This window comes from Carcharodon carcharias, chromosome 21, assembly GCF_017639515.1.
Source record: "Carcharodon carcharias isolate sCarCar2 chromosome 21, sCarCar2.pri, whole genome shotgun sequence".
Lineage (NCBI taxonomy): Eukaryota > Metazoa > Chordata > Chondrichthyes > Lamniformes > Lamnidae > Carcharodon > Carcharodon carcharias.
This window is the reverse complement of record NC_054487.1, coordinates 44,759,906-44,787,384: the sequence shown is the minus strand read 5'-3', so window position 1 is coordinate 44,787,384 and position 27,479 is coordinate 44,759,906. Positions and strand designations below refer to the sequence as shown.

The 27,479-nt window shown below is 45.9% G+C and overlaps 1 protein-coding gene across 1 annotated transcript in view; it reads right to left on the bottom strand.

Annotated features, from left to right (window-relative positions):
* The window catches only part of LOC121293057 (IQ motif and SEC7 domain-containing protein 3-like), a 272,674-nt gene that overhangs the window by 221,525 nt on the left and 23,670 nt on the right, over positions 1 to 27,479 (bottom strand). The gene's annotated exons all lie outside the window — the stretch shown is intronic.

Here is a 27,479-nt window from a genome sequence, read left to right as displayed (position 1 = left end):
ATTGTGAGGCTACAGGAACATTGTATTTCCTTGAGAGCTGATGGGGGTTTTGGAGACCCTAAAAACTCTCACTTACTTGGAAGTTTGTGACCACCGGGGGTAACCTACTGAGGTATCTGGAACTGTCTGAAAGGTAAGTGTAAAATATTTTGACATCTAAGGATATGACTATTGGATGCTATATTGTAATGTAGGTGTGTTTTTGATGCAGTGATTCATCACAAGGTTCTGTCCTGCAAATGTGAGCTAACCATTATGTTGACCGCTATTGTGTAAGTATTGATCTGCATAACAGTACTTTTTCTATTGGAGAAAATGCCAAAATGCATTCAAAAATGTAGAAAAATGTGATGGTATGCTCTGCTTGTCATGTTTGACAATGGGATTTAAATGCACAGACAGTTCTAAACTGTGAAAAATTATTCCCTGCTTTTGAAAGGTAAAGGAATCTGAGCATTTGCTTCCCTCCATTGATAGACAGGCAATCTGCTTTGAAATGGAGATGACACCTTTAAATTTCAGGCTCTTATGGTCACAGGGCAGGATCTTCCCCCCGTCGGGGGGGTTGCGCGGGAGCAGGCGGATTCCTGATCGGTGCCCCTGACGAGGGGCGCACCACCATTTTACGTGGGCAGGCCAATTAAGGCCCACCCAGCATGCGCGCGAAAGAGCGCACAGATCTCCTTGAGGCAAAGTGCTGCTTCAGGGAGATCGGCTCAGCTTTCAAACAGTCAATAAAGATGAGAAAAAAAAGTCCTGGCATATCCCCTCATGTGACGTTGTCACATGAGCTGGGACATGTCAATTTCTTTTATTTCAACATTCTATAAACATCTTAAATCCCTCATGAAACCTCATCCAGCGAGTGGATGAGGTTTCATGTTTTTTCTGAAGGCTGCCTGTGCTCTTTGCCTGCCCACCAACATTAAGGTTGGACAGGCAGGTCCATTAATCAATTTAATTATGTTTTTAATGGCCTTGATAGGCCTTGAATTAGCTGCACGCCCGCCAAACTGAAAATCTAAATGACGCGGGGTAACGTCGGGATGCCCACTTGACGTCACTCTGCATCATTTTACACATCGGCGAGCGAGCCCAGCCCCCTGCTCGCCAACTGGAAGATGCAGCCCTTAATAACGTTTGATAGCTTTTTGAAAATTTTGAAAAGTATTGGTTTTGATGGGGATCGTAACACACCACTGCAATATGTCTGTATGTAAAAAATATACATGTCTAAGCTTTTCGTCTTGCACTCATCAGGATATTTCGCAAGAATACCGATATAAGGGGAAAACGATTTATACTGTTATGTGAAGACAGTGCTGATTGGTCGGTAAATGGCATTGCCATGGAGAATACACCAGTGATGCTGACTGACAGTTAACTGCCAAGCATTGTTAGAGATTTAAACCACACAGCTTAAGCCGGATTGATCAAGGCATTGCCCTGAGTAATGAGTCAGCAAATGGCTGTCACTTATTTTGTTCAGCTGAAACAGATGCAATGTGTGTACATGTTCCTTCTGTCTGCAAAGAACAGGGCCTGTGCATTAATATATTTAGCGATTGAACAGAATATAAGGATAAGCAAAGGATGACTAAAAGATTAATAAGGAGGGAAAAATTAAGTACGAGATAAAGCCAGCCAGAAATATAAAAACAGATTGTAAGAGCTTCTATGAATATTTAATAAAGAAATGAGTTATCAAAGAGACCATTGGTCCTATAGAAAGTGAGTCTGGAGAACTGATAATGGAAAACAAGGAAGTGGTAGATGAATTGAACAGTTGTTTTGCATCAGTCTTCACTTTAGATGATATAAGTAACATCCCAAGAGCAGCTGTAAATCAGGAAATGGAAGGTAGGGAGGAAGTCAGGAAAATTACAAACACCAGAAAAGTGGTACTGAGTAAATTATTGGAGCTGTGGGCTAACAATTGTCCCAATGCTGATGGACCTCATCCTAGGGTCTTGAAAGAAGTGGCTAGTGAGATAGCTGATGAATTGGTGTTAATTTTCTGAAACTCCCTAGATTTGGGGAAGGTACCATTATATTGGAAGATAGCAAATACAACTCCATTATTCAAAAAGGGAGGGAGACAGAAAGTGGGAATCTACAGGCCAGATAACTTAACATCTGTCATAGGGAAAATGTTAGAAGCTATTATTAAAGAAGCTATAGCGGGGTACTTGGATAAGTTTAAGGTAATCAGGTGGAGTCAATATGGTTTTGTGAATGGGAAATCATGTTTAACCAATTTGCTGGAGTTCTTTGTGGAAGTAACATGCGCTGTGGATAAAGAGGAACCTGTGGATGTACTCTACTCAGATTTCCAGAAGGCATTTGATAAAATGTCACATCAAAGGTTATTGTGGAAAATAAAAGCTCATGGTGTTGGGGGTAACATACTGGCATGGGTGGAAGATTAGCTGGTGAACAGGAAGCAGAGAGAAGGCATAAATGGGTCTTTTTCAGGTTGGCATGGTGTAATGAGTGGTGTGCCACAGGGATCAATGCTGGGACCTCATCTGTTTATAATTTATATAAATGACTTGGATGAAGGGATGAGTGGAATGGTCATGAAATTTGCTGATGACACAAAGATAGGTAGGAAAGTAAATTGTGAAGAGGACATAAGGAGGTTACAAAAAGATATAGATAGGTTAAGTGAGTGGGAAAAGATCTGGCAAATGGAATATAATGTGGGGAAAATGTGAAATTGTCTATTTTGGCAGGAAGAATAAAGGAGAAGCATATTATCTAAATGGTGAGAGATTACGGATCTCTGAGATGCTGAGGGACCTGGGTGTTTTAGTCCATGAATTACAAAAGGCTAGTATGCAGGTACAGCAAGTAATTAGGAAAGCTAATAGAATGTTATCATTTATTGTGAGGGTAATTGAATACAAAAGCAGGGAGGTTATGCTTCAGTTAAACAGAGCACTAGTGAGACCATATCTAGAGTACTGTGTACAGTATTGGTCATCTTATTTAAGGAACGATGTAAATGCATTAGAAGCAGTTCAGAGAAGGTTTACCAGACTAATACCTGGAATGGGTGGGTTGTCTTATGAGGAAATGTTGGGCTGGCTAGGCTGGAGTTTAGAAGAGTAACAGGCAATTTGATTTTAGCATATAAGATCTTGAGGGGTCTTGACAGGGTGGATGTAGAGAGGATGTTTCCTCTTCTGGGAGAATCTAGAACTATGGGTCACCGTTTAAAAATAAGGGGTCACCCATTTAAAACGGAAATGAGCTGAAATTATTTCTCTCAGAGGATCGTGAATCTTTAGTAACGTCTTCCTGAAAAGGCGGTGGAAGCAGAGTCTTTGAATGTTTTTAAGGCAAAGGTGGATAGATTCTTGGTAAGCAAGAGAGTGATAGATCATTGGGGGTAGGTGGGATGCAGATTTGAGGTTACTATCAGATCAGCCATGATCTTATTAAATGGTAGAGCAGGCTCGAGGGGCCGAATGGCCTACACCTGCTCCTCGTTCGGATGTAGTACACGCAAAAGCGCCACACTATGAGCCCAACTGACATTCTTAAATTGGTTGTCAGTGTAATTCTTAGCACACTGAGGATTATTTAGCACATGTTGTCCAATCACGGAATCACATCTAATATTGGACACTGTTTTCAGTTTTGCAAGCCAATGGTCAAAATTCTAAATTGTACAAAGTTTATCCCATTATATTTGAAGGCAAAAGATAAATAGTTTTAATCCAATTGGTTATAAATGATCATAAAACAATTAGGTAAGTCTTTGTTGTTAGTACTCTTGACAAGCAGCATCACATGAAGCTGCATTCCCCTCCAAGATTTTTCATTTACTTTGATTTCTTTTCCAACTAAAGCATTAATTGGTTGTATAAGACCTGAACAAGATGTGAACTGACTACCTAAATCATTTGACCTGTGATCATGTACTTTGGGGGTTTGATTGACAATTCTGTATCAGAGGCAGCTCAGGTTGGATAAAATATCTCAAAATTTCATTATTGCCACATTGGCATTGACAACTACTTAGCGTGATTTTGCAGAGCTGACTGTAGAGTACTGGGTTAATTATTATGTCAATGAGTCCATAATGTAATTAATGGTGTACCTGTGACATCAGTAGGCAGATGACTGAGGGGCCCAAAAGAGAGCTAGGAGCAGAACAGTCTGTCTCCTGAATACCATGTGTTTACTCTGAGGTCTTTGTAAATAGCTCTTAATAAAAAGTTTGAAGTTAAACTATACCGACTATCTCAAGTCTGTCCAAAGGGAAGCAAAGCCTCATCAAGGCTAGGTAAGCCAAATAAGCATGATATTAGTGGAACCTCACTAAAGATCCACTATAGCATCAAAAGATGCTTAAACACTGACCTGGAGGCTGATGGTGCTCAGATTCTACTTATGGCCTACAGAAAAAAGGCTGAAATTTCCAAAATGATTATTATGTTGAGCTCAAAGCAGTTTAATGTACCAGTAAAAGTTACATGATATGTTGTTACTTAATTTGATTTATTCTTGTGGCTGTAAAAATTTACATTTTACAATAAATCTAAATTAGCTTTGCTTGAGATATGTTAATTTAGACTCAGGCCCTCAGGTTGTTCATTTACAGGCCTTATGTTCTCTTCAAGGACCATGAGCAGCATTTTCCCAGCCCTGGATGGTGGGCTGGGAGGTGGTGATGGTGGTGGTTGGAGGGGTGTGTGCTGGGATGATAGTGGGGAACAATATCAGGACAGCTACCCGGCGCAGCCTTCCACTGGGGAAGTTTCCCAGTCATGGTGCCATATGCAGATTGGCTGCCTGCTGAACAGAGGTGGGTGACTGCAAAACATCCCTGATGGTGGTGCTGCACTGAGTAGCCATCCTAACACGACTTCCCACTATATTGCCGGCAGCACCAACTCCCCCCATCCCCCACCAAACTTCCAGCCCACCATCCCAGGGCTGGTAAAATCTTGCTCGTGGCTCCTGAAGAAGATATAAAGACTAAGCAAAATTCCATCCTCTTTTGTTTTCCATTTATATAAATTATTTGGACAAAACCACTGGAGGAGTAATATTGAGGTTTGCTGATAGGTTTAATTATGGGTATGGCAAACTGCAGAAAATGAAGGAATTTTATTAGGGCATAGGCAGCTTAGTTGAGTGGTCAGATAGGTGGTACATGCACTTCAAAGCAGAGAATGTGAAATCATGAATTTGAAGATCAAAAGTGGCCACTGCTGGGACCACAAGCAGTCTCACTTGTCAAAGTGCCAGAGCACACAGGAACAGGTAGGTGTGGGGTCCTCTTATTGGAGAGGCTAGATGGGGATGGAATACCCAGGTTGCGGCAACCGGGAAGGTGGGTAAAGTGGTCTGCCCCGATCTGTAAAGTGGGCCAGTGACGGAGGCACCCACCCTTCCTTTCATGCCCAAGGCCCGAAGCAAAGTGATTTATTGGGCTTCCCCTCCCCATTCCTGAACTCCTTCCGCCAGCTGAAAAATTGCATCTAGGCATGAAGCGGCTCTTAAAAGGCCGGTAATTGACCATTTAAGGGCCTCAATTGGGGCGATGACAGGTGGGCTGCCCTAGGCCCCTGCACGCCCCTGTAAAATTGCGGACCAGTCGGGGCATGTGGGAAGGCAGCAGGAAGGCCACCCGGGGAATTTTAACAGCCACATTGCCTGCAAACCTGCCAGCAGGGCATGGTAAAATTCAGCAACTTCTGCACAGATTGTATTTGGGCGTAGACAGCTTAAGTGACATATGACGTTCAAGCAGAGAAATGTGAAACAGTGAATTTTAGAGGCAGAAGTGAAAATGCCTTGAATTTCTGCATGGATTCCACAGGTTATCCAATTTAATTTTGGTGGAAGATCAGGGGAAACCCTGGAGAAACTGTAAAATGCATTTAGGCCATTTTTCTGAAGTTTCTGGCAAAATTGCACCCAAGTTGTGGCATGAAATGTGCATTCCAGGGACCATTGTAAAGAATCTCTGAACTCAGAGCCATGCAATCAGACATACAAGATGCACGTGTGGTAACCTTGTTAACATGCAGCGTTCAGGACCATTTACATGATGCAATTATTTCATCACAGGCCTCAGTTGTTCTCAAATCTCATTTCAACTTAAATCACAAACACATGACTTCATCATTTAATGTAGGGGAAGCTATCTGTTGTAATGTATCTTTATGGGATGGTAGCATGACATCATTGGAAAGGAAATATGTCCTGTGATCCACTCTTTTGGCAGAATCGTCCCAGATTTGTACAAAGTGCGGTAGTGGGAGGGAAAAAGGATATTTCATCTGCCGGCCGCAACGGTGGGTTTTCGTGCTATGCTGTCCCATTCCCAACAGTCCCGCCTCATTAGTAATGCAGTCACGGGAAACATGCTCGGATTTGCCCGCCTGGCCGTGACCTCAACGCTTCCTCGCTCAGGGCGCTATATTTTAAACGCACCAGAGTTTGTGCCTATTTTATGTCTACAGACCAGGACTTTTTTTTTAATTCATTCATGGGATTTGAGTATTGCTAGGCCAGCATTTATTATCCACCCCTAATGGCCTTTGAGAAGGTGGTGGTGAGCTGCTTTCTTGAATCTCTGCAATCCATCCAATCCACAGTAGGTACACCCACAGTGCTGTTAGGAAGGGAGTTCCAGGATTTTGACCCAGCGACAGTGAAGGAATAGCGATATATTTCTAAGTCAGGATGGTGAGTGATTTGGAGGGGATCTTCCAGGTGGTGGTGTTCCCATCTATCTGCTGCCCTTGTCCTTCTAGCTGTAGCAGTTGTGGTTTGGAGGTTGCTGTTGAAGGAGCCTTGGTGAATTCCTGCAGTGCATCTTACAGATGGTGCTGCTGCTGTGCGTCGGTGGTGGAGGAAGTGAATGTTTGTGGATGGGGTGCCAATCAAGTGGACTGCTTTATCCTGGATGGTGTCAAGCTTCTTGAGTGTTGTTGGAGCTGCACTCATCCAGGCAAGTGGAGAGTATTCCATCACACTCCTGAGTTGTGCCTTGTGGACGGACAGGCTTTAGGGAGTCAGGAGGTGAGTTACTCGCTGCAGGATTCCTAGCCTCTGACCTGCTCTTGTAACCACAGTATTTATATGGCTAGTCCAGTTCAGTTTCTGGCCAATGGTAATCCCCAGGGTTTTGATAGTGGATGATTCAGCGATGGAAATGCCATTGAATGTAAAGGGGTGATGGTTAGGTTCTCTCTTGTTGGAGATGGTCATTGTCTGGCACTTGTGAATGTTACTTGCCACTTGTCAGCCCAAGCCTGGATATTGTCCAGGCCTTGCTGCATTTGGACATGGACTGCTTCAGTACCTGAGAAGTCGTGAATGATGCTGAACATTGTGCAATCACTGCTCCAGGTGACAGATGACCCCGAAAGCAAAGAAGACGGCAGCCCCCAAATTTAGTGACACCTTTCTGGGGCGCCTACTGGATGCAGTAGCAGGCAGCCGTGGTGTCCTCTACCCCCGCTCTGGCTGCAGGAGGTCCACCAGAGTCAGCAATCCAGCCAGGGAGGCGGTGGCAGTGGCAGTCAGTGCCACCGGAGCACAGAGGAGATCAGCCATCCAGCGCAGGAAGAGGATGAATGCTCTCATCTGTTCCACCAGGGTAAGTCAACCACCTCATTAGTCTCAACTTACACACCCAAATCCATCACACATCCACATCTCACACCTCAAGGGACAATTTCACTAACTCTCACACACACCCTCACATCCCCATCAGGCTCATATCCTCTGGAGCCCATGTCCTTATCCTGTCCATGGGTCCACTCACCACACAAACATCCCATGCAGTGCCAAGTGTCCTGCTTACACTCTCTCCGTCTGTTTTTATGCAGGAGAAACTGGTTCACAACAGGAGGGAGAGGTCCCACACCGGGGGTGGAGTGGCCCACATTTGGCCCCTCACTCATTTTGAGGAGCGTGCCAAAACGCTGATTAGCGAGGATGAGGACCATTCCTGCCGCGATGATGAGGTCGGCAGCCCACATCCTCATGAGGATCCGGCACCACATCATCCTTTTCTCAACACAACTGTGAGTGCTCTGTCTCTTGATTTTTCCTCTGCTGCCATGCACTAATTATCTCTACTTTGGTACTAGGGAGCTCTGCCATGTGACCGATGTCTTCAGCCAGCCAGTCCCTCAGCTCCATCTGTGTCCTCAGACCTTGAACAGGCTCGGGTTCACAATCTGGTGGTCACCAAACGGACACGTGTCCACAACAGAAGGAGGCAGATTCAGCCGAGCTCTCCGACAGTTAGAGGACTGCTGGGGAAGAGGCATTTGTGAGGTCCGAGTCAGATGACGAGCCTCTGGATTCGGCCTTACAACTCATCATGGAGAGTCAGCACAAGGCAGGAAAACATCTGTTGGAAACCCTCAACAGAGTGGCACATGAGTTGGTGGAGTGTGTCCACCTGCTCTCTGATGAACTGGTGCCCATATGTGCATGTATGGAGGTCTCCAAGGGAAGGATGGTAGATGCCATGGATACCCTAGTCCAGCAGAACACTGAGATGCATGCAGATCTGCACTTCATCACGGTAGTCATGAGTGAGTTCCTGCAGTGGCCACATGAGAGGAAAACAGAGCACCTTGATGTCTCTTCAGGTGCTTCTTCCCCTCAAAGAATGAGGCTGGGGCTCTTGGGCACCCAAAGGGAGGAGGAGAAGCATCTAGATGCCCCAGTGTCATCCACTCGGAAATCTGAGAGGTTGTCCGTTCCTTTGGAGTCCCCTTTGCCTGTGACCCCCTCAATATTGTCCTTGTCACTGCAGAGGGGGCAGCTGGCCCACAGAAGGACAGCCAAGCATGCTGGGGCCCTCAAGACCTCGATTCTCCAGAGGACCCACACCAAAGACATCAGAGGCAATAGGGCCAACCATTGCATAGGCTGTTCCTAATCCATTGCGAATGCACCTGGAAGAAGTGGTAGGCCTAGAAAAGTTAAGAAATTCTGATCACAAGTGGCTGCACAGGTGAACACATTTTGTCACTTTATAATTTGAAAATATATTCACTGTCACTGAGTAATGTGTAATGTTGTCTTTCAGCTTCATTTACAGGGGGCTTTGTGAGTCGTCGCACAGCATCCTCCTCCCCACTAGCAATTCAGCTGCACGCAGCAGGACCACAAGTGATTCTGGAGGGAGAAATGTGTGTGTGGCAGGAACTTTTGGGGCCTCATTCCTCACACGCATCTCACTGCTTTGAACATTTTCAATGCTGCCTGCTGGGGTTCTCTTTCAGTTGTCCATCTGAGCTGACCTGTATCTCTGCCCAGCCACTGGTCACACTCCCATGCAGCACCTGTGCCCGTCCAACACGAGGCTCCGCTTACTTACAATTTTGACAGCCATGGTAGTCATTAAGTTTCTGATCAGCTCCCCCATCCTTTCCCCTCCCCCAGCCACCCATGTCCTTTCCCCCATCTCTTTTGCCTGCCCCCAGCATCACCTTTTACCTCCTATCTGTCACCTGCCAACCCGAACCCTTGTCCTTCCAGGATGTCCAAGTGAATGTACATGTTTCCTACCTTCCTGAGAATCCCTCCCCCATCCAGACTGACCTCCCTGACCTCCTCTTTCCCACTCCCAGAGTCCATGTCTGCCTCTGAGTCCCAAGCACCTTCACTGTCCTTTCTACTGCTACCATCACACCTCACCCTCCCTCCCTACTGCTCCCTCTGCTCCCTGTCATACTCATCATTCCTGCAGTCATTGACTCCACAGAACCCTCCCTTGCACATTTACCTGGACATCCCCACAGCCCCTCCGACTCCCTCCTCTGCTCTTCCTCCCTCCTGCCTCTGATCTCGTTCCCCCTTCCGAACTCCTTCTTCCCCTCGGACACCTTCCTCCCCCCTGGACTCCTTCCCCCCCCCCCACCAACTCATTCGCCCCTCAGAACTCCCTCCTTTACACCTTTCTCCCCCCCTTATACCCACCTCCTCATTTGCCGCATTCTCCCTGTTACAACCTCTTTGCCCTGTACTCCCCCCACCCCCACTCCCAACCTCACAGCCTCCCAAATGCCTTTGTCCCTCCCACCCCCCACAACCTCACCATCACCCTTCTCCCCTGCCACCAATGCACCTTCCTCTCCCATCCCACCCTGCACACCTTCCTCTCCTACTCACAGCTGGACCTTCATCCCCACCCTTGCCGATCATCCATAGCAGCCCATGACTAAGACCATGATGTTCCGAAGCAGGCCCAAGACACCAATTGAGACCTCCCACCTTTGCAGTGGAGCCATGTCCATGAGAACCCACCCAGCATGTGATGCACATGTTCCTCCAGGGTCCGATTGCTGTAGGGCTCCAATATCTTCTGCTCCTCAGATGTCCGTGACCTGAGCAAGGCCCTAACAGTAAGTCCTGACTTTTGCACATCACGCTTGTCCAGACGTGTTCCGGACTGGTGTGTTTTCCCATCAGCGCAACATGGCGTGGATACACAATTCTGGTTAGGCCTTACTTGGCATCCCATTCGTGGGATGCAAAGTGGGTTCACCCGGTTTCCAGTAGGATTGGCATTCCGCCATGGCCGACACCATCGGATGATCCCACTGTGCTTTAACACTGGCTTTCTTGCCCTATTGTGCCCCCCAACCCACCATGACGCTTGATGCCAATGGAGCCGGAAAGTTTTGGCCTCAGTTCCACTTTTGTTTTGAGCAGAGCACTCACCTAGCTTTGATGTCTTTAAGCTATGTAAAGCTGTTCTCAGGTGCATAGTCTTATTAAATGACCCACAACTTGTATATTCAATCCCTTATGAGCAATTAGGTATTATATCATTATAATAACAAGACACTTTCAACTTGGGAACCACTGCTTTAGCTTAAAAAAAGTCACCAAGGCACTGGAAGTCTGATCTTGACCTCAGACTCCTGCTTTGTTATTTTGAATTGGAAAATTTTTTAGGCATCCAGTCTGCCCACTTGAAATCACCAGGCTTCTAATTATACATGCTATTTATCATTTCTAAGCCAGCTTTTAAACCAATGGGTTAACTTAGCATTCGCTCCATAAACTTTAATGTTCTTGATAAGCTTCACATAAGGAATTTATTCAAATACCTTTGAAAAATCCAATAAAATGACATCAGCTGCTCTGATAACTTTTACCAATTTAGTTACTTCCTCAAAAATTCCAGTTGATTAGTGAACGCCATCTGGTGCTTTTGAATACTTTGGATAAATATTTATATAATCTAAGTAAAATGCTTTCTTCCATTTCCTTTCTGAATCCATTATCTGCCTGCTATATGGCTGACTGGTCTCATTCTATTGTTAACTATGAAGATAGGAATTACTATCCTCCAAATCCAGAACTGCAAAGAATTCTGAAAAATATTAACTAGAATCTCACCTTTTTTCTCTTTCACTTATCTAAAGATTCGATGAAGCAACTCAGCTGCTCTAGCTATTCTGTACATATGTAATTCCTTGTGTTTTCTCTTAATGCATGCTTTGCTGCAGTCAATTTCTGTTACAGATTTCTGACCTAAATGGATTGGATCTGGAGTTTGATCATAAGAACTGATATTAACTTGTGATGGACGTTATGAGGGCAGGGGCCAAGGTGGAAAACCATCCAGTTCTAGCAGTGTGAAGCCCGTCGGCTTTTAAATCCTTTGGGTGGAATTGTCCCAGATTTGCACTAAGTGCAGTAGCGGATGTGAAAGAAGATATTTTACCCACCGGCTGCAATGGCGCATTTTCGCGTTGTATTGTCCCCTTCTCACCTCATTAATTATGCAGTCATGGGAACCACACGCTGCCGGCAGGCTTCTGATTGGTCCGCTACGCCGTTACCTCAACACTTCCTCATGCCGGGTGAAATATTTAAAATGCAGCCGCGCACACAGTTCTCAATGCTTGCGGCCCAGGGCTGTTCTGCTGAAGACATGGCCTCAAAAGCCAGGAAGAATGCAGCCCCTGATTCGGTGATGCATCCCTGGAACACCTTTTGGACACCATGGAGACCCACTGTGATGTCATCTACCCCCGCTCTGGCCACAGGAGGCCCAGCAGTCTCAGCACTCTGGCTTGGGAGGTGATGGTAGAGGAGGTCAGTGCCAATGCTGCACACAAGAGGTCGGCCATCTGGTGCAGAAAAAGGATGAATGATTTAATCCGTGCCACCAGGGTAAGGCAACCATATCATCACTCTAAACTCACCCACTCACAAGCCCATCACACATTCACTGGCATCTCACTCATTGCCAGCTCAAGGGACATCACCACTCACTCTCCAACACTCACCCTCACATCTCCATCTGGCCTCATTTCCTCTGGAGACTGCCTCCTTAACCCGTCCATGGCTCCACTCAGCACACACACATGTCTGGCATCCTTCTCATTTGGCCTGGCATGCGCCTTGCTCACACTCTCTCCAACTATCTTTATGCAGGACAAGATCATGCACAATCAATAGGAGAAGTCCCAGGCCGGGGGAGGAGTGCCACACATCAAGGTCCTCCCTCTATTCGAGAGTTGCGCATTTGAGCTGGCCAATGAGGACATGGACTGTTTCTGTTGTGATGGTGAGGTTGGCGGCAAGCATCTACGTAAGGAAACTGCATCACATCTCTCATCTCTACTCTGAGTCCACTGTTCTGTGTGTAGCAATGCTACCAAGCACTAATAATTCCCACTATCTCTCCTAGGCACATCTGCCATATTACCCTCAGGCAACCTTGACGCTGACTCCAGCTCCGAGAGCACCTGGGATGTGAGCCCTGAGGGCAGTACCATTAAAGACCAATTACGGTGTTCACCCACACCCTCCACAAGTGCAGCGACACACACCTCAGTGGGAACTAGATGTACAGTAGCCTTGGGATCACAATCTGGTGAGCAAAGCACATAGCCTGCTACACAGTAGGTGGAGACAGTGACATCCGAGGTCATTGGCATTTGGAGGACTGCTGGAGGCAAGGAAACTGCTGAGTCCAAGTCATGGGATGAGCTGCTGGACTTGGTCCTCAATCAGTTGTTGGAGCTGCAAAGACAATTACGGAAACATCAGGAAGGGATCAGCTGCAAACTTCAGATTGCAAGAGACGATGGAGGAGTCCAACAGCCTTCGGTCTGAGGTGATAGCACTGGCATGCCAACATACCGAGGTCAACACTGGCAGGATGGTGGCCACCATGGAGACTTTGGTCCAGGACATCAGTCTTGCACTGCTGTGCGGGCTGAACTCCATTGCTGATACCTTAGCTGGCCTCCAACAGTGTCAATGTGAGAGGGGTGTTGGATAGCTTGATCTCGTTCCAGTTGCCCTTTTTCCTCAAGGAGTCAACCAGGGGCCATCGGGCACCCATAGGGAGGAGGACCAGCAGCTCGACACCCCGCGGCCATCTACCCAGGTGACTCCGGGAATGTCCAGTAGATCCAAATTCCCTCTTCCTGTGACCCCCGCAGCTCCACCACAGGCCGAGGAGGGTGCACCTGGCTCACTGCAGGATACCCAAACCAGGCTGGGGCCCTCCAGGTCTCAGCCCTTCAGAGGACACCCACCGAAGTCATCACAGGCATCAAGGCATAGCAGTCAGCAGGCTGCCTCTACCTCCACTGTGAATGTTGGAGGAGCCCCAAGATGTAGCAGCAGGGTTAGGAAGGTTAAGAAGATGTAGTAAGACATCCTGGGCACAGCCATTAATCACTTGTCCATAATGTTAACTATAAACTCCCAAGAATATCTCCTTGTCTACGGCTCCTTGTTATGATGAGCAGTGTTCATCTCATTCAGATGTGACACTTTGATTCCTGCACAAGACAAAGGCAGGTGTCTCAGTCCAAGTCCTCTTCCCTGTGCAGTGTGTAACTTTCAGAGCCAAGTGACAATCTGGCTTCACATTAACTGGAAACATCAGTGACACCTGCACTTCGATAGTGCTGGTCATTGCTACCAGCATGTTGTGGGCAGGCGTCAGTTCCATCATTCTCTCTGTGTGCTCTCAGCACCTTTGAGGTGGGGCTGGTCCTTCATATCTTGAGCATCTGTGTCCTGTGACGCTGTGCTTCTGAAGGGAACAGGTGCTGATGGCTGCCAAAGGATCAGGTGCACTTAAAATTTACAACTCTATCTCAATGATATGAACCTGATCACAGAGCACAAGCAAGCTGCCCTCAGTCAGGCAGGAGTCAGACGTTCACAGATCCAAGGTGAGGATGTCAGGACTATCCTCACTGCATCTTGTCATCATCCTCCATGAACCTTGCGGTCATGAGGGCCTCCCAAGCACACCCACCTTGTTTGGCCAGTGCAATGGCCTCCTTGCCAGCATCCTCACTTTCAAGAATCTCATCATCGTCATCCCCTTTGACGGCCTTCTCATCGGAGGAGATGTGCAGCTCTTCCATCCCCTTCTCAGCCAGGTCCAGCCCCGCTGCAGTGCCAGGTTGTGTAGCATGCAGCAAGTTACAATGATGTGCGACACCCTCTGGGGACAGCATTGCAGTGTTCCACCTGTCTTGTCGAGGCACTGGAACCTCATTTTCAAGATGCCTGTTGTTTGCCCCACCAAAGTCTGGGTCGCAGCATGAGCCTCGTTATACCATCACTCTGCTGCAGTCTGAGGCTGCCGCACAGGCATCCTCTGTGGGTAGCCCTTGTCCATGAGGAGCCAACCCTGCAGCCTCTCTGGCCCCTGCAAGATATCAGGGATCTGAGACCTGCTAAGGGTGTCAGAGTCATGAACACTCCCTGGGAATCATGCGCAGACCTGTAGGATGTGTTTGTGGGGGTTGCACACTAGCTGAACATTCAGAGAATGTGGAAGCCCTTGTGGTTGATGTAGCTAACTGCTTGTTGCCACAGGTGCCACCTAAGTGCAGTCAATGGCACCCTGCACCTGTGGAAAACCAGAGATCTGCACAAATCCCAGCACTCTTGCTTCCTGTCTTTCTTGATCCTGGGCAAAATGCACAAAGTTCTGTGCCAACATGAAGATAGTGTCCATGACCTCCTGGATACACTTGTGCGTGGAGGCTTGTGAGATTCTGCACAGGTCACCTGTGGAGTCCTGGAAGGAGCCACTGATGTAAAAATTGACCGCCACAGTCAGTTTCATGGCTATTGGCAGTGGATGTCCTCCATGTCCCCGTGGCATCAAATCCTGCAGCAGGTGGCATATGTGACCGACCAGTTCCCTAGACATGCACAGCCTTCGGCAACACTGGCTCTCGATCATCTGCAGGAATGACAGGCACTGTCTATAGACCCTGGTTCTAGTGAGGGGCCTACGTGCAATGGCTCTCGGTGGATCTTCAGCTGTGAGCACAGCAGGCCCTGCTGCCCCTTCATCTTAGGGAGGTGCTCCTTCCTTTGCTGAGCCAGGCGCCTAATCCGTGCTCTTCTTCTTCTTCTTCTTCTCTGCTCCTTATAAGCCATAAGGCATACCAACAAAACACAAGGCTCCATGATCCTGCTAATCAGGGGAGGCGGTGGTATGGTTTTGTCAGTGGACTAGTATTCCAGAAACCTAGGGTAATGCTTTGGGGACCGGGGTTCAAATCCCACCATGGCAGATGGTGAAATTTGAAATCAATAAAAATCTGTAATTAAAAGCCTAATGGTGACCATGAAACCATTGCCAATAGTCACAAAAACCCATCTGGTTCACTAATATCTTTTAAGGAAGGAAATCTGCAGTCCATACCTGGCCTACATGTGACTCCAGGTCCACAGCAATGTGGTTGATTCTTAAAACGCTCTCTGAACAAGGGCAATTAGGGATGGGCAATAAATGCTGGCCTAGCCAATGATGCCCACATCCCATGAATGAATAAAAAAAAGTCCTCCTTCTGCAAGATCATAGAGACGCAAGGGTTAGCTCATGTGTCCTAAGAACCTCTCTTGATTAAATCTGAAAGCACCTTCATGCATGCCGGAGAGTGCCGACCACCACTTGGATGGCTAGTGTGTAGTGCACTTCATGGCTGTCCAAAACGCTACCCACCTCTGCCCCACTCCACCTGACCGATTGGCAGCAGCTTTGCCCATTGGACTGCATGCTGTGCTCTCAGCTCAGATGCAGGCATACTCCTAACCCTCACTGCAAGGCTGCACTGTTAGCTTGAACTATGAGGGATACTGGTTCAAACCTTAATAAAGACATTGCAAGGGGCTATCAGCGTCTTCACCAGTGATTGCGCCATGAATACCTTTTGCAAGGGGATTCTACAACTTGCCCAGTCGACCAATTGTTCTACATCTCCCTAAGTGCACATTAATTTGCAGTCTGCATCCAAGATGCTGTTGAGTTACTTGAGTGAGCAGAAAAGCTCCAGAGGCACGACTCCAAGCATGTCAATGGAGCTGCTGCTGAACAGTGTCAGCTGCGGAGGAATGTTCATTTATGACAAGCTTTTCAAAATGCGTGGCCGCTTCCCTCACCCCCTTCACCCCCCAACCTCCTCCCCCCAGCACGTGCTTGTGTACTTCCATAAGTCTGTGCTGCCTTGCACACCCACCCCCGCCGCCCCCAACCAGCCTTATCTGCACTGGAGCACTTGCCCTGGCACCGTACTGAAAGGCAGCCAGGAAAAAGCGACATACCTGTGTCCCCATCCAAACGCATGGCAGCTCTTCCTACAGGCAATGCTCATGAGCGCTGTGCAAGGTTGTTTGTACTCACCTCCGAATTCCTCTTAAAGTTCAGCTCGCCAGGTGCACACCTTTAAAAGACAGTGATGGAGCATGCCATTCTGAAGTTACACCAAAGTGGGTGGTAAATTAGACATGGGGGGATGATTCCGGCATTAAGGCACAATAATGAGATGCAAATACATTAAAATTAAGTTCCCAACATTGGGCCATGGGAAATGCAGCCTGCCATTAACGGGCACAGCGGATTATTGCAAACTGGTTTAATGACGGCGTGAAACTGATTATTGGCCTTCTCGCCACATTGTCCGCTCATGCATGCCATGACCCCTGCCCCCAATGGGGCTGGACAATTCCACCCTTTGTCTCATAAGCATAGGTGCCATCGATCTTCCACCTAAACTGATGGAAAGCTAGCTGGTGGGCGGGGGCAGAATGTCAGGCAGCAGGAGACTGCACCCCTTGACCTGAAGGGACAGTTGGTGCAGGCAAGTCCTAGGTGTAATTTTAACTGCCTTCTTGCTCAGTTTCCATCAGGGGAAGGTTTACAATCCGCAAATGCAAGGTGAGAAAAAACTTTTTCACACAGCGAGTAGTTAGGGTTTGGAATGCACTGCCTGGAAGTGTGGTGGAGGCAGGTTCAACTGAAGCATTCAAGAGGGCATTGGATAATTATTTAAATAGAAACAACGTGCAGGGTTATGGGGAAAAGGCAGGAGATTGATACTAAGTTAAATGCTCAGACAGCCAGTGCAGACACAGTGGGCCGAATGGCCTCCATCTACATCATAGTGATTCTGTGATTCAGTGATTCTATATAGTCTTCATTGGCAAAAACTGATCAGAAAAATTAATTTAATACTAATGCTAAATATTCTAATAACTCTTTTTCTTCTTTAGTTCTCCGCCCGAAGGCAGGTCTGATCCATAGCATCATGACCTCCGCCAAGTGTAGGGCAAGGTGGCAGATCCCGAGTCCGCTGCAGCCAGAACAGGGATTGAATCCTGTGCTGTTGGCACCAATCTAATCCACACTGGCCATCCAGCCAACGGAGCCAACTGGCATCCTAAAGAGTCAGAGCTACTGTGATAACATGCACTTTGTTTTACATGGCAGTGATGGTAGAGGATCCAATTTCTTTCCTTCATTTGGCTGACCAGGAATCTCTCCCACTCTTAGCGCCTACCATTAGCGTACGTTGAAAGGATTTACAAATTGATATTCAACTGTTTGGCCGCAGTATGAATGTACGTTCTGTCCTGAAATACTACTTTAACCCGGAGCTTCTGGCTCAGAGGCAGGGATCCCACCCAATGCATCACAAGACCTTCTCTCTAGTATTTGTGCCTCTTATGTCTGCATTCAGATCAAGGGATCTGTCTGGTCACTTGACATGCAGATGTATGCTCTCCTTGGATGTGCTTCAAAAATAAATGTTGCATTGTAAGAAAAGTCTGTTCATTTAGAGACATATAAAATGAATTCTATTAAAATATGGCCTGGGGAAGAGGAGCAAATAGTGATCAGGAGCACCAGCCAGATTGCGAGGATTGGGGGAGAGATTTACTGACTAACTTGTTGGGCCTAGAGGAAATTCTTCTCCTCCTGCCCTATAAGCAGTCCTGTAAAGGCACTTAACTCGTGGATTTAGCCCTTCTCACCTCTTTTCACCTGCCCAGTTTCCTGACGCCTGGGAAAACCAGCTGACAAGCTAAAAATTAATGAGTTAAAAGTAGAATGATTGTTAAAATGAAGCAGAAAGCCTCATTATAATATTTGAATGGCCAAGATTAGTCACTGACACTCCTCCTACCTCCGTTAAAACTGGAAGTGGGCAGGTTCGAGACAGGTTGGGTTATTGCTTCAGAATTTTTGTATTTTAAACTCTAACACAACCATGCTTCACCAGGTTTTGAAAGCTAATATTCATCCATATGAATCTAAATGGACAGCAAATGCTGTCAATGGAAGAACAGAAAATGCAAACGAGGCGAATTGTCCAAAATATTTTCTGAAAATATTGTCAGTTGGCACCTTGGACTCTAGCAACTGAGAAACTCACAGCTACAAATAAGTTCTATAATAACAAAAATATTTTCTTTTCAAAATCATTAAATTTAAAAGAAAATGATCACATTTGTCCACTACAATGTTTCCTGCATTAGAAATATGTGTAACATATCGACAGTGGAAAAGGAAATCGGGCAAGGTGTAAACGGGTGATTTGTTATCACCTGTTTTACATCGACAAAGGCCAGTTTTCTCGAGAGGAACTGCACTAGAAAAGCAATATGCATGTCCTGTTGGGTAAACCAGTATGTAAATTAAAATAACAATCATTCTGTCCGTGCAGGAAAGGATTACACATAATTGAGGGGAACAATAAACAACTGGAGGATGAGCAGTAGACTATTGTCCATTTGCTCATCAAGATGAAGAGGAAATTGAGAAACCAGGATCCTACACAGTTGGAGTGATGGGAACTGCCTCCACAGTCAGCTCAACCAGAACAATTGCTGCTGTTCAAAGATCCTAAACAGAATTGTTTATTTTTTGATATTCATACTCTGAGCAGAACAATAAGGAATTGATGGCTTGCACAAAACTGCAGTGCAGTTCTCAGGAGCTGGGTGAGCTGGGCCCTTAATAGAATTCACATCCCGCAGAAATGTATCCACACCTTCACTCATTCGCTCTCTCTTATTCCAAACTTGCACTAACCCTTTACCATTACCAGTAACTCAGGGGATATAAATAACTCAGATTGGGCCAGATTTTCCTCTCAGGCTCACAATATGAGAGTACGACCTTTTAGCAGCTTCCATAAAGCACGCCTGATTCACGACTAACTTTGCCCAGGATTTTCATGTTTTCAAGCAAGTTCCATGTACAAGTCGCAACTGGTTGTGGCCTCACAATCAGGGATGGAAGAGGTTTGGGGGGCAGTGGCGGGTGCTTCACATCCTCTGCCTAATAAAAGGGCAGTAAACAGCACCAAAATTAAAATCTGTGCAGAGACAGCCCTGCCACACCACTGGAGGTGACCTGTACTATGTATTTTGATGCTGGCTGAAACATTGTTTCCCTGTGGGAGCTGGCCCATTGACTGCATACCCTTTAAAGCAACATGTACTGATGTGCTCACTATCTAAACCAATGTCTACCCTATCCTTGGAGTACCATGTTGCACCAGTTTTTTGCTGTTCACTCCTGAAAGTCTCTTAACTTTTAAAGAGACATCATTCATCAGCTCACACAGCAAAGCAAGTCAGCACAGTGGCACAATTCACTTGCGGCTCCTCCCACTCCAACTCAGACCCACTCACACCGGTAAAAGCCATCTTACAGAGGATACAGTACACTGAGCAGTCCCATACCTACTCCCAGCAACAATGTAAAACAGGTCACGAATACTCCTTGAACCTCTAGGGCTTTTACTGCATTTGCAACCACATGGCAATTGCCAGGCTGTCACAATGTAATATTTAAGCTACTAATCCTTCCCTCTCCTGCCACATACAGGTCAGCACCTTCCCCTTATAACCATTAAATCACTTGAAGTTCAGATCAAGGAAAGCCTCGTCAACCAAACATGCTGACCCATGTGTATTCTCTTCCCTTATTCCAGGATTTCCCCTGGAGAAATTTCTCCAAGAGAAATGGCAAGAACAGAACATGGACCTCTATAGAACATGTGTTGACCTGACCAAGGTCTTTGACACAGTCAGCCGTGAGGACCCATGGTATTTAATGAAGAAATTCAATTGCCCTGAGAAATTCATCACAATGGTTTGACAGTTCCATGAAGGCACATGTCCTTGATGAAAAAGTCTTTTGACCAATTCCCAGTCACTAATAGAGATTAACAAGGTCACATGCCAGTGCCAACCTTCTTCAACATGGTTTTCTCTGCCATGCTCTCTGTTGCCTTCCATGATGGTAATCCTGGCATCAAAATTAAATCTCATATGGACAGGAAGCTGTTCAATGCAAAAACTCCAGGCAGAGAACAAGGTCTCCAAGGGTGGAGGCTGAACTCCAAGCAGACTGAGGCCCACCTCACCTGTCTGAACACAACTGTGACCACAGGCTTCCCTGTGGAGGGCATCCTCTCTCTCTTACCTGATCTGCAAGCTACTTCTCCTTCTGAGCTGGTGGGGCTACTATTGGTCCTTGTACTTAATGGGATGGCGAGCCCACTCTCTGGCCACTAATTGGCCAATTCAGGGAAAAATCACTGCCACATAACTGTTTCCATACAGTGCAGTGCAGTGAGCCAAAATTCACTTCAATGTTGAAGTCTCAACCCAAAACCCAAATTCTGCTCCAGAAGTCAGTTAGTTTCACAAAGTATAATGACAATGAACACTGACAGTTTCCCCTTTGTTATAGCCATAAAATCCAGGGCATAAAGATTGGAACTGATGAACATGTTTGTGGACTTGGAGTCTTCATGAAACATCAGCTTTTAAGGATGAAGAGATTAAATACATTAGTGACATTGTGACAACTGTTTCTTGAGGAGTTTTGCAGATCTTTTTGTATTAGCTCTTAGTGCTCTGAAGGACATCTACAAAGCTCTTCCTCAGCTTCTGGGGTAAACCAGCTTTCTTATTTGAATATTTCTCCAGAGATATTCAAATAAAAACTAAGAACTTCTGGGTCTGGACACCTCGGAGGTTGGATTTCTATGGGAGGATCTATGGGAGGACTTCTGCAGTACTCCCTTCCTTCTGAAACTTCTGCTGCTCTTCCTCCTCTTACTATTAATGCCATAAAAGGGGGAATTCCTGCTGGAGGATGGGCAAATCGGCCAGGCAGACTTTGCATTTTTCATGAAACATCATCCAAGGGTGGGATGAGGTTTCCATTATTAAACGAAAGAAAAAGAAAAATCTATGAACAGCATTTTTATCATATGTTCAGATGACTAATTATGATGCTTGCACATTTTTTTCCTGATTTTAAAAACTTTATTTAATGCTTTTGAGGTCCTCAGCTCTCTGCCTTCAGGGGGCCTTCTCTCAGCACTGGCCTGCCCCGCATTGACGTCAGCGCCCACCCCCCTCCTGCCCCCAACCCAGCAGTGCTGAGCTTCTCGGCGCGCGTTTCACGCTGGTTGACCATTAATTGGCCAGCCAGCATGAAATCGCGGTTGGCGGTCCATTCCCTGGCTGCTCCCGCACCCGCGATCATGCCCACCTGCCGACCTGAAAATTCTGCCCTTGGTGTAATTTGAGTGGGATGAGGTTACAATGTAGTTCATCCCTGAAAATTTGAAAGAAAATGGTTAATCAAAGAAAGATGCTCTGAAACCGAGCAACATCATACTGAGGCATCAAGGGGAACTGAGCTAGAAATCCAAATCAGAGGGACACACAAAGGAAAAGATGTTACCTGTATGTTCCTTGTCACTGAAACTGATTGTCCTGCTATCCTGGGGTTGAGTAGTTGCGAAGAGCTGCAGCTAATCTCAGTAAACCATGAGATGAAAGATGCATCACTGAAGGTCGAAGGGATAGTACACCAATTGAAAAGCATCCTTTGATCAGAAGCAAGAAAGATCTGATCAGGAATAACTTTCAATAGCTGAATAGATTTTGCGGTTATATAACCAGCCTAAGATTATTTCTCATGAGTTATGAATTAATTATCAGTGGTTGAATGCAAATAGGTATTTTCACACCTCACCAATGACTTATCATTTCTTAAGGTTACTAATGAACAATATTCAGAAGATATTTACCAGGAGCTTTCCATTTTTAACATTGTCAGATCAAGAAATCAACCATTAATCAAGATCAATTTGATTTTTCAGGTATTTTTAATGATTATCCAGGAAGTGATGGCTCTTCCTTCAATGCAGTTTTTGTGCCTATCAAGGTGAGAGGTATCAGTGATCCAAGTGAAAAGGTTTTTTCCACTTCTTCCATTCTGCCAGAAACAAACAGATGTAACATGGGTTCATTGCACATTAAATCTCCCACTGCTCTGCCCCAATACTGTTTCTTAACCACAACCTCAGAAAAGCACACAATAGCACCAAAGTGACATCTTTCATGTCTCACAAAAGCCCAATCCTGACCTTTTTTGCAGTCATTCACAGGATACGAGTACTGTTAGCAATGTCATTTATTGTCTATTTTAATTGCCCTTGAGAAGGTGGTGGTGTGCCACCTTCTTGAACTGCTGCAGTTCATGTGGTGTAGGTACACCCAAAGTATTGATAGGAAAGTGTTCTTGGATTTTTGATCCAGCCACAGTGAAGGAACGGTGATATAGTTCAAGTCAGTATGGTGCGTGGCTTGGAGGGGAACTTGCAGGTTGCAGTGTTCCATGCATCCACTTTCCTTATCCTTCTAGGTGGTAAATGTTGTGGATTTGGTCTACCTGGCACACATCATCTACCATGTCATAACTTTCTTTATTTTGGATTGTGTTGAGCTTCCTGAGTGTTGTTAGAGTTGCACTCATCCAGGCAAGTGGACACTGTTCCATCTGACTTGTGCCTTGTCAGCAGGCTACAGGGAGCCAGGATTTGAGTTGCCCACTGTAAAATTCTCAGCCTCCAGCGTGCTCTTATACCACAGTTTCCAGGCATCCCCCAGGATGCTGATAGTGGGGTATTCAGTGATAGTAGTATCATTGAATGTCAGGTGAAGATGGTTAAATTCTTTTTTGCTGGGGATCATTCATTGCCTGACACTTGTGTGGCACAAATATTACTTGCCTTTTATCAGCCTAAACCTGAATGTTGCCCAGGTCTCGTTGCATGCAAATATGAACTGAAGAGTTGCAAATGAACACTGATGATTGCACAGTGAACATACCCATTTCTGACATGATGGAAGGTCACTGATGAAGCAGTTATTTGGACCTGGCATACTACCCTGAGAAAACCCTGCAGTGATGCAGGGGCTGAGAAGATTGGCCTCCAAGAACTGCAACCATCTTCATTTGTGCTAGGCAGGACTCCAAATGTGGAGAGATTTCTCCTGTATTCCCATTGACTTCAATTTTGCTAGGGTTCCTTGATGCCACACTTGATCAAATGCCTCCTTGATATCAAGGGCAATTACTGCCACCTTGCTTCTGGAATTCAATTCTTTTGTCCATTTTCGACCAAGGATGTAATGAGGGGCTGGATTTAATGTCCCAATGCGAGTTACACCTGCTGGTTGGGTAACCAGTGGGAAACCTGTGTCACTTTCATAGGGAGGCCTAGCCAAATTTACTGGACAGCACTGAGGTGTGGGACCCTGGCAATAGGTCCCTACCAAGAGCTGCCACCTCTTACTGGCATTACCTCCGGGAATGGTGGCAGCTGCCAATAATGTTTCAGGGTCTTCATTAGGGATCACTGGATCCCTGGACTCAAGTGAGTGAGGGCGGTTTGGGGGTCAAACAAATTGGGGTGTCATGGGGGGAGGAGAAGGGAATGGCTTTCAATGCCACCTCCCCTTCCCATTGGCAGGTCCCTTGATCAGGTACAGGGTGCCTGAAAATAAGGGACCCCCACCTCTCCACCCCCCTTACCCGCCTTCCACTAATGGGGGTGAATTTGTCCTGCTTTTTGTAGACAGGACATATCTGGAAAGTTTTACACATTGTCAGGCAGATGCCAGTGTTGTAGCTGTACTGGAACAGATTGGTTAGGGGCATGCCCATGGCTAGTTCTGGAGCACAAGTCTTCAATTACTACAGATGGGATATTGTCAAGGGCCATAGTCTTTGCTGTATCCAATGCTTTCAGTCTTTTCTTGATATCATAGAGTGAATTAAATTGGCTGAAGGCTGACATCTGTGATGTTGGGGACCTCAGAAAAGGCCAAGTTGTATCATCCACTCAGCAATTTGAAGATGATAACAAATGCTTCAGCCTCGAATTTTGCACTGATCTGTGGAGCTCCCCAATCATTGAGGATATTTGTGGAGTTTAATTGTCCACCACTATTCACAAATGGATATAGTTGGAATGCAGAGCTTTGATCTGATCCATTGGTTGTGGGATTGTTTAGTTCTATTGCCTGCTGCTTCTGATGCTTAGCATGCATTTTTAGGCATGTCTGGTTCTGCCCTGACATGATTCTTCATTGAACTAGGTTTGGTCCCTGGCTTGATGGTAATGGCAGTGTGAGAGATATGCCAGGCCATGAGGTTACAGATGGCTGTTAAATACAATTCTGTTGCTAATGCTGACGGCCCAAAGCGCCTCACGGATGTCCAGTTTTGAATTGCTAGATCTGTTCTGATTTTATCCCATTTGCCACAGTGGTAGTGCCAGACAACATGATGGAGGATGTTGTCACTATGAAGAGGGTATTCTATCTCCACAAGGATTGCATGGCGGTCAATCCCACCAATATTGTCATGGACAGGTGCATCTGTGACAGGTAGATTGCTGTGGAAGATGTCAAGCAGCTTGGTTCTCTCACCTGTCACCAGGGACCCAGTTTAGCATATATGTCTTTCAGTTGGCCAGTTCGGTCAGGAATGGTGCTACCAAGCCATTCTTGGTGATGAACTTTGAAGTGCCCATCCACAGCACATTCTGTGCCTTTACTACTCTCAGTGCTTCTTCCATGTGGTGTTCAATATGGAGGAGCACTGTTTCATCAACTGAGGGAAGACAGTGGATGATAACTAGTAGGACGTTTCCTTGTCCATGTTTAACCTGATGCCATGAGGCGTCACGGGATCCCGAATCAATGTTGAGGATTCCCAGGGCAACTCCCTCCTGACAGTATACCACAGTGCCACCATGTCTGGGAGGTCTGTCCTGCTGGTGTTTTTTCATACACTGGCAGTCTTATCTAGAGAGACTGTAGTCTGACTCAAGTAGTTACTTTAAACTGGTTTATTTACACTATGTAACTATATACATGGCGGACTACTAAGTAAGCACATCTCTCCTGAGTGGTCTCCGCTCTTTCTGCTTTACAGAGTCTAGCACATGACTGCTGATGTCACTGTTACACCACGGTCTACATCACTCATTATCATAATATTATATTAACCTATTACACTACAGTGGGGCAGAACATACTCAGAGATGGTGATGTAGGAGTCTGGAATATTGGCTTTAAGGTATGAGTTGTGGAATATGACTATGTCAGGCTGCTGCTTGACTGGTCTGTGGGGCATCACTCCCAATTATTGGCATAATCCCCCCAGATGTTAGTGAGGAGGACTTTGCAGGGTCAATTGGAGAGGGTGTGTCCTGACGATAAAGTTGATATCAGGTGTTGATGTTCGGTGGCCAATCCAGTTTTAAAAACAGGATTTCCAGTTTAACGCTCACTTATGCTGAATTCTGCATTTTTTTGTGCACTGGTCTCAACCCTGTCAGGAAATGGGAGGTGACCAATTCAAAGTATTTCATTTTGCCAGGAACCTGAGCAGAAAGGTGCACAGTAAAGTAGGAAGGTCTGACTGTGAATTGGAGCTTCACTCACATAGTTTTATTTGTCAAATAAAAGGCAGCTAAATGGCCTAAATCTTCCAGTATCCGGATTGCCCCAAGTTGGACGGAAGTTGGGAAATGTGTATCAGGACCCACGGAAGACCTGACTCTCACAAATGCACTGAAACTTCCCAGGAAGTTTCAATTGCCGAAGTGCTGATCTCTGCTGCTTGAGACCCTCCATGAATGTCTTTGATACTGAGCTCAGGGTTTGGAGACTTGGGCCTGAACACTTAAACTGAAAATGTCACGCTGGTTAGTACCTGGTCTAACTGAGTAATTAACCAGCATAACTGAACTGAGCATCACAACCGACTCCACCAATCAACACCCCACTGACCAGTCAAAACCCCCCACACCTACTCCAGCTGTTGCAATATCACTTTAAAAGAATATACAAATGGTGTGCATGTCATCGTGAACCAGGGTATAAAGCAGTACATGGCCATATGTATATATATATATAAAAATATATCTTTTATATATGTGTATATATAAAATATAATTATTCAGTCTAGTCTTCAAATAAATAGAACCAACTTATAGTTTACCAGAACAAAAACAGAATTACCTGGAAAAACTCAGCAGGTCTGGCAGCATCGGCGGAGAAGAAAAGAGTTGACGTTTCGAGTCCTCATGACCCTTTGACAGAACTTGAAGGGTCATGAGGACTCGAAACGTCAACTCTTTTCTTCTCCACCGATGCTGCCAGACCTGCTGAGTTTTTCCAGGTAATTCTGTTTTTGTTTTGGATTTCCAGCATCCGCAGTTTTTTTGTTTTTATCTTATAGTTTACCAGTCCTTTGTGTGTGATTGGTGAGATTGCATAAAGAAGCCAGAAAAGCAAGATGGTGACAGTAGTGTGAGTATGAAGACTCACACTGTCTTCATAATCCTGAAGACAAAATTTGGTTCAACACAGGCTGCCTACAGCAGAGGCAGAGGTATGTGAAATGAAACCTCGGAAGGCAGAGTCCCTCTACATATGGTACTTTGTAGAACAGTGAGTACCTGATTTGTGGGATAGCTGGATCGGTGGTGAATAGGAGTAATGAGTCTGTTCAAGCGCTGTGCAGTCAGCTTTGAATCGAGCAAAAAAGCTGTAGGGCCATTGAGGTGTCCTTAAGTGCCATTCCCATGCAAAGGACAAAAGGTACGTGTAATGGGGAAACAGCGCCACAGGGATGAGTGTGGCAAGAACCCTGAACTCCAGCCAAAAAAAAAGAAGGAAGACAAAAAGAACAGCAGCAGATCAGGAATGTCTGTAAAAGACAAGGAACACCAGGAAGATGACCACCAAGTTCCCCAACAGGCTGTAGGCAGCCTGTGTTGATGTTCTAACAAATTTAGGCTTTTTAAACAAAGGATGGGCTT